General features: G+C 38.1%; 1 long non-coding RNA gene across 1 annotated transcript; it reads right to left on the bottom strand.

The window, feature by feature from the left end:
- Positions 1-713: 713 nt before the first annotated feature.
- Positions 714-4,955, bottom strand: LOC141518050 (uncharacterized). Its single transcript, XR_012477071.1, has 3 exons — positions 4,713-4,955; positions 3,372-3,457; positions 714-1,034 (listed from the first exon to the last, which is right to left on the bottom strand). It is a non-coding gene; the product is annotated as an uncharacterized LOC141518050 (long non-coding RNA).
- Between the last annotated feature and the right edge of the window lie 928 nt (positions 4,956-5,883).

Below are 5,883 nucleotides of genomic sequence, written 5' to 3'. Positions count from 1 at the left end.
CTCCTTTGACAGCCTGGTGAAGATGACAGACCCCTTTCCAGAATAATATTTTTAAATTTAAAGTAGAATATAGAAGCTTACAAAAGAAATCAATTATATTGAAAGAAAGATAATTTTTTTCCTAAGTTGATAGAACCCCTTTTATCTTTTCAAAGACCCCTTGGGGTCCATAAATCCCAGATCAAGACTTCCCAATCCAGACACTGAAACTCCCCCCCCCACCCTTTTTACAGATGAGGAAATTATGATCCATAAAGGAAAAGAAATTTACTGCACAAAGAAACACAAAATATTTCATCTTTAATCAAAAAGATGTGTTAGGTAGAGGATTAAAATGCTATACAGGTGTCAAAAGTATTGTTATTGTTATTAATCAGGGAGAGTGGAATTGACCTTTAGTAAGAATCCAGACCTCTCCTGCCCAGGGGAGGATTGTGCAAGTAGTCCGAAATACAGGAAAAAGAAGGCTATCGCTTTAGCCCATAGCAGGCCAAACCACTGATGAGTTCTGACTCAGGGAACTCTCATCACTTAACCCTATGGGTGAATCACTCCCAGCTCATCCAGCACCACCCTGAGTTGATTCTGACTCTTTCTGCCTTCCTTCCAAGTCCAACCCTGCTTTCTTAGAAGTGACAAGACAACCACTCCAGGCCATGAAGCTGAAGTTAATTCTTAAATTTTATTTTCTTTTTAAATGGAGTGTGAGCCCAGACATGACTTTCCTTTTCTTAAAGAACATTTCATAATTATTGCTAGGGAATGTGGGAGAGAATTATGATGAAGTAATAATGTGTCTACTTAAATTTCTTCCATAACAAAGAAAGAAAAACCACGTAGGCATAGAGGCCATCCCAAAGTTCATAGGCCTGAAATGAGGGTTTAATAACTGTTCACTATTGCTTGGGTTGCATAGTTTAGTGAACCTAGTTCTTAAGTCACCTTTATGTGTTTCTCCATTTTTGATCTTTCATCTGGATAATCCTCAAGGCAGGACTAATGTCTTCCACTTCATTTCTTTTGCTTCATCCGACCTAGCCCAGAAAGAAGTGATTCTCTGTGTATAAAAAACCTTTGTTGTTCTAAGAGCCTGTTAGACTCTAACTCCAAGAGTCCCATCCTGACCCATTGAATACTCTTAGATAAAGTGATTCACCCCTTTCTACCACTGTTTCCTTATCTTGGTAGAGGGGATATTGTTCCTATACTCTAGGAATTTGTAGGCCCCTAAGGAGTCCATGAGAAGATTTCAGGGAACTCATAAACTCAGATGGGGAAAAAAATTGCATGTGTATTTTCAATAACCTCTAACTAAAATTAAGCATCACTTCCTTCAATGATTGTATCAATAACCTCTAACTAAAATTAAGCATCACTTCCTTCAATGATTATATCTATATCTATCTATCTATCTATCTATATATATATATATACAAATAGAGAGAACATGTATGTTTATTATGTATGTATGTATGTGTGTGTGTATGTATATACATATATAAAGAAAATTCTGAGAAGGGATTGCTTTGTAGGTTTCACCAGACTGACAAAGAAATCAGAGGAATCCATGACACAAAAAAAATGCCCAAGGACCTGTGCTATAGGCAGCAAATTAGAACTTCCAGCATTTGTTGGAGCAAGGAATTTGGCTAAATTCCAGAGCAAAATCTTTCCTCTGGTCTATACAATGCCCATTCATTGCCTCTCCAGTGGTGAATGGAGCATAGATTATTAAATCTTCAATGTGAGCATTTACAGCCAGGAAATAAGCAAATGCTACAAATCAGGGCTTGAATTATTGTTTTGTTGATTTTTCTAGACTTAAGAAAATGATGGGGAAAATGTCAATAATGCAAATTAAATTTAAAGGTGTAATTTTGGGAGACAGAGGGGGAACTGGTTATTAAACATTTACCAGAATACCCCTGTTTATCACTATGAAGGAATAAGGAATATTTATTCTTTATTTTATTACTTATTTTCTGCTGCTACTACAATTTCTATTACTACTAATATTACTCGGTGTCCCATGAGGCCTAAGGAGATAACTTGATATAGTGGAAAGAGCATTACGTCTGAAGTCAGGAAAATGTGAGTTCAGATTGTATATGTAATGCTTATATCTGTATGACCTTAGAAGAGTTTCTTGCCTTCCTTGCACTTCAGTCTCTTCATTTGTAAAATGATGAAATAAAACTAATTGCCCATTGAGATCTATCCCAGCCCTGGGTCTATGATACTTTGACTTCCTGCCATTCATCCTGAGCTATGTCTTGCCACTGGCCTCAAGAGCAAAGGACAAACAATAATCTGTGAGTAGTAGTAGTTGCGCACTGGGAACCCAACAGGACAGTTCAAGTCAGTCCGTCCTTTGTTCCTTTGTTCCTTACTTACTTCCTTCTCTTCTCCCTCTCTCCCCATGGGAAGCCATGTCCCCACATATGGGTACTCTTCCAAAGGAATATAAATTTTGATCACTTAAACTTTTCAAGATATCTTCCTTGCTTATTTATTTTATCATTGTTGGTGGGGGATTTTAATTTTTTTAAATTGCAATAATTAACTCTTTTGTCTCATGTAGTTTTCATTTATGATTTCTTGAAACATAACTATAGAAAACCTGGCTTTGACAAAATTCATTGGGATTCAAATGGAGCTACTAGACCATGTCTATAAATTCAAAATACTCTGGCTCTCCCTGACTGGCCAGTAATAGATTCCAGCCCAAGCCTTACTTCCTCGTTGCTTTGACAGAGCAGAGTGAGTGTAAAGAGCAATTGTTTCTGTTTTGGCTAGAAACCCTGGAAGATCTTCTTTACTCAGACTGATTCTTTTGAAAAAGTAAACTAGATCATCTTTTGCCTCAATTCTTATCTAATCTTTAATCACTGACTGGATGTTGCCTCTAGCCTGGAATCATCACTCATTCTGACCTATATCTTTCCAGTGGACTCTGATGACTCTGGAGGAGAGTGAGGCTGACTTTGCACAGCCCTGCCTCATTTAAATCAGTTCACTTGTAAGTCAAGACATTACCTTCTTGATGTCATTGGTCCTCTTCCAAAAGGAAGGACAAACAACAATCTAGTCACTATAAAGGAGTAGAGAATCCTTAGACTAAGCTACTCTACCAGGTATAGGAGCATCATGGTCCAGTGAGAGGAGAATATTTGCCTCCAAGTCAGAAGTCCCAATTTTGAATCTGCCTTCTGACATTTCTTGTCTATGTGGTGTTGGGCATGTCCTTTGACCTCCTTGGGTCCTAAGTTTCCTAAGTTATAAAATGAAGGTGTTGGACTTGATGGCCTTTGTAGCACTAGATCGATGATCCATTCTGTCTATAATAATGATTACTATTTATAATTACTTACTTTGTGTCAGACACTATACTAAATGGTCTTCACAACCACCCTGGGAGGAAGGCATTCTTATTAGCTCCATTTTACAGATGAGGAACCTGAGGCAAACAAAGGTGTATTATTTATCCAGGGTCACACAAAAAAAGTAAGTATGGTGAGATTTGAACTCAGATCGTCCTCACTACAGGTCTAATGCTTTATCCCTGCACTACTTACCAGCCTGTTTAAACAATGTCAATGCCTTATCCCTCTATTCCCTCCCCACAATGTTAATCGGTAAAATCAGGCTAAAAGGAATATCAAAGATAGTCTTGAAAAGGAAAAAGGAAAACCACAGTGAGAATAGTTGATATTTATATAGCATTTTTAGATTTGCAAAGCATTTTACATTTGATCTGGATAAAACACAAATGAACGCACAATTATTATCTCCATTTTACAGATGAGAAAGTCTAAATCATTTACCCTAGGTCACAATTAAGAAGAATTCAAAATGGAGACATGAGGCTGAGCTTGGCATTAGGAAACCTGGGTTAGAATCTCACCTCAGAAAAGGTATCCCTCTTTCCAGGGTCAACTCTGTGCCCATTATACCATGCTGCCTTCCACAAAAGAGAAACCTTCAATTCAATGACTCACATTTACTTAGTACTTTAGGATTTACAGAGCATTTTCCTCACAACAACAGATGGAATTGGTTCTATAAATATTATGCCTATTTTAAAGATGAGAAAACTGAGGTATAGAGCAATAAGACAACAATGTAGTAAGGGCCAGTTGTTGTTTAGTCATGTCCAATTTTTTATGTCCCCATTTGGGGTTTTTGGGGCATGGGTTGCCATTTCCTTCTCCAGTTTATTTTACAGATGTGGAAACTGAGGCAAACATGATGACTTGCCCAGGATCACACAGTTCTTAAGTGTCTGGAACCAGATTTAAATTCCAGAAAGTGAGTCTTCCTGACTCCAGATCTGGCACTCTATCCACTGTACCATCTACCATCAAACCCCAATCTATTGACTTCAAGTCTAATGGTCTACCCATCATATCACACTGACCCTAGTGTGTACTTAAAAAGTGACATGAGCTATATCTATAAGGAAATGGAGCAGGTAACCATGCTACCTTTCCTCTATTATAGGCTTGTTGGCAGAGCAATTTTATAGGCTTCATGGGGAATTTATAGGCCTAATTGTAGATTCTTTTGTATCCCAGTGAACCTCAGATTTCTTTAGTTGTCAGTTTGGTGTCATAGGCAAAAAAAAAAAAAATGAAACAGATACAGATACATGTTACAGCTGAATCTGATTCCGAATTCTGAACCTTCTGGTTGAATCACTTTGGACAACTCACCCTCTTCTCTCTGAGCCTGAATTTCCTCATTTGTAAAAAGCAGATGATAATCTTTGAATGATTCATCTCACAAAGTTCTTGTGAGGAAAGCATTTTGTAAACCTTCAGTGCCAAAGAAAAAAGAAATTATTGTTATTATTACTACATCCTTCTCCAATGGCACCTACTGGCATTGAGTCACCTTCCAGATACCTGTTACAATAGAACAGGTAAGAGAATAAGCCTAGTTATCCAGTGATCCAAATTAGTCTTTCACAAGGAATGACTTGAGTAGAGGGATCAGAACCCCTGCTTAAGTAACAGTGAATTCTTGAGCGTGATTGTGATGTAAAAAGAGGTACTAGGTCATAATGGATAAAGAGTGGGGGAAATGTGGGTCTAAATCCTACCTAGGAAATCTCTGACCCTAGGCCAGTCACTTAACAATTTAATGGCTGAGGCATTTCTCATCAATGTAATTGTCAGAATAACTGACTATCTGCTTCAGGGGAAGGGGTTCTATGCTTTGGGAGTTCTCCAACTAGACGAAATCACAAATCCAGACCACCCCCCAACCAAATCCTGCTCCAAATGAAATATGATGAAAATGTCAGCTTGTTCCCATTCTGGGAGTTCACAAAGGGCCTTTGTAACTTTAGCTTTACCTTTACCTCTTTTCCAAGAAACTCAATCTACAGTAAGTTTGGAAAATATTTTAATTCATGCCATCATCCCCAACAGCCACTCTGGAGCCATTGAAATAGAAAGTGCACAGAAAACATCCTGCATTTAAAAGGAAAATGCTGTAAACTGCTTTAAATTGCATGTAGTAATCCTCCCTGGAGAGGTGTCCGACTTCAGAGTGTAAATACCACCCTGTGCCAGTCTCTGAATGAAGACTCAGCCATGCAAAAGGACTTAGTAGTGGAAAAAGTCTGGATTTGAAGTCAGAAGATCTAGGTTTCAATGCCAGCACTGCTACTGATTTCTTGTGTGTGACCTTAAGGAGGTTATGGGTTCCCTTCCCTGGGCCTCAGTAAAATGTGGGAGTTGTACAAAAGTATCTTCAAGGTCCTTTCTAGCTCTTAATCTATCATCTTATGATCTACACCTAAGATTCTCATAACTTGAGAATTGTGTCTCTTTTAGCGGGAGCATACTTAGGTTGAAGGCATGAACATAAGTTGGTTTC

This window comes from Macrotis lagotis, chromosome 1 (assembly GCF_037893015.1).
Source record: "Macrotis lagotis isolate mMagLag1 chromosome 1, bilby.v1.9.chrom.fasta, whole genome shotgun sequence".
In the NCBI taxonomy this organism is placed as follows: domain Eukaryota; kingdom Metazoa; phylum Chordata; class Mammalia; order Peramelemorphia; family Peramelidae; genus Macrotis; species Macrotis lagotis.
This window is presented reverse-complemented; position numbering and strand designations above follow the sequence as displayed.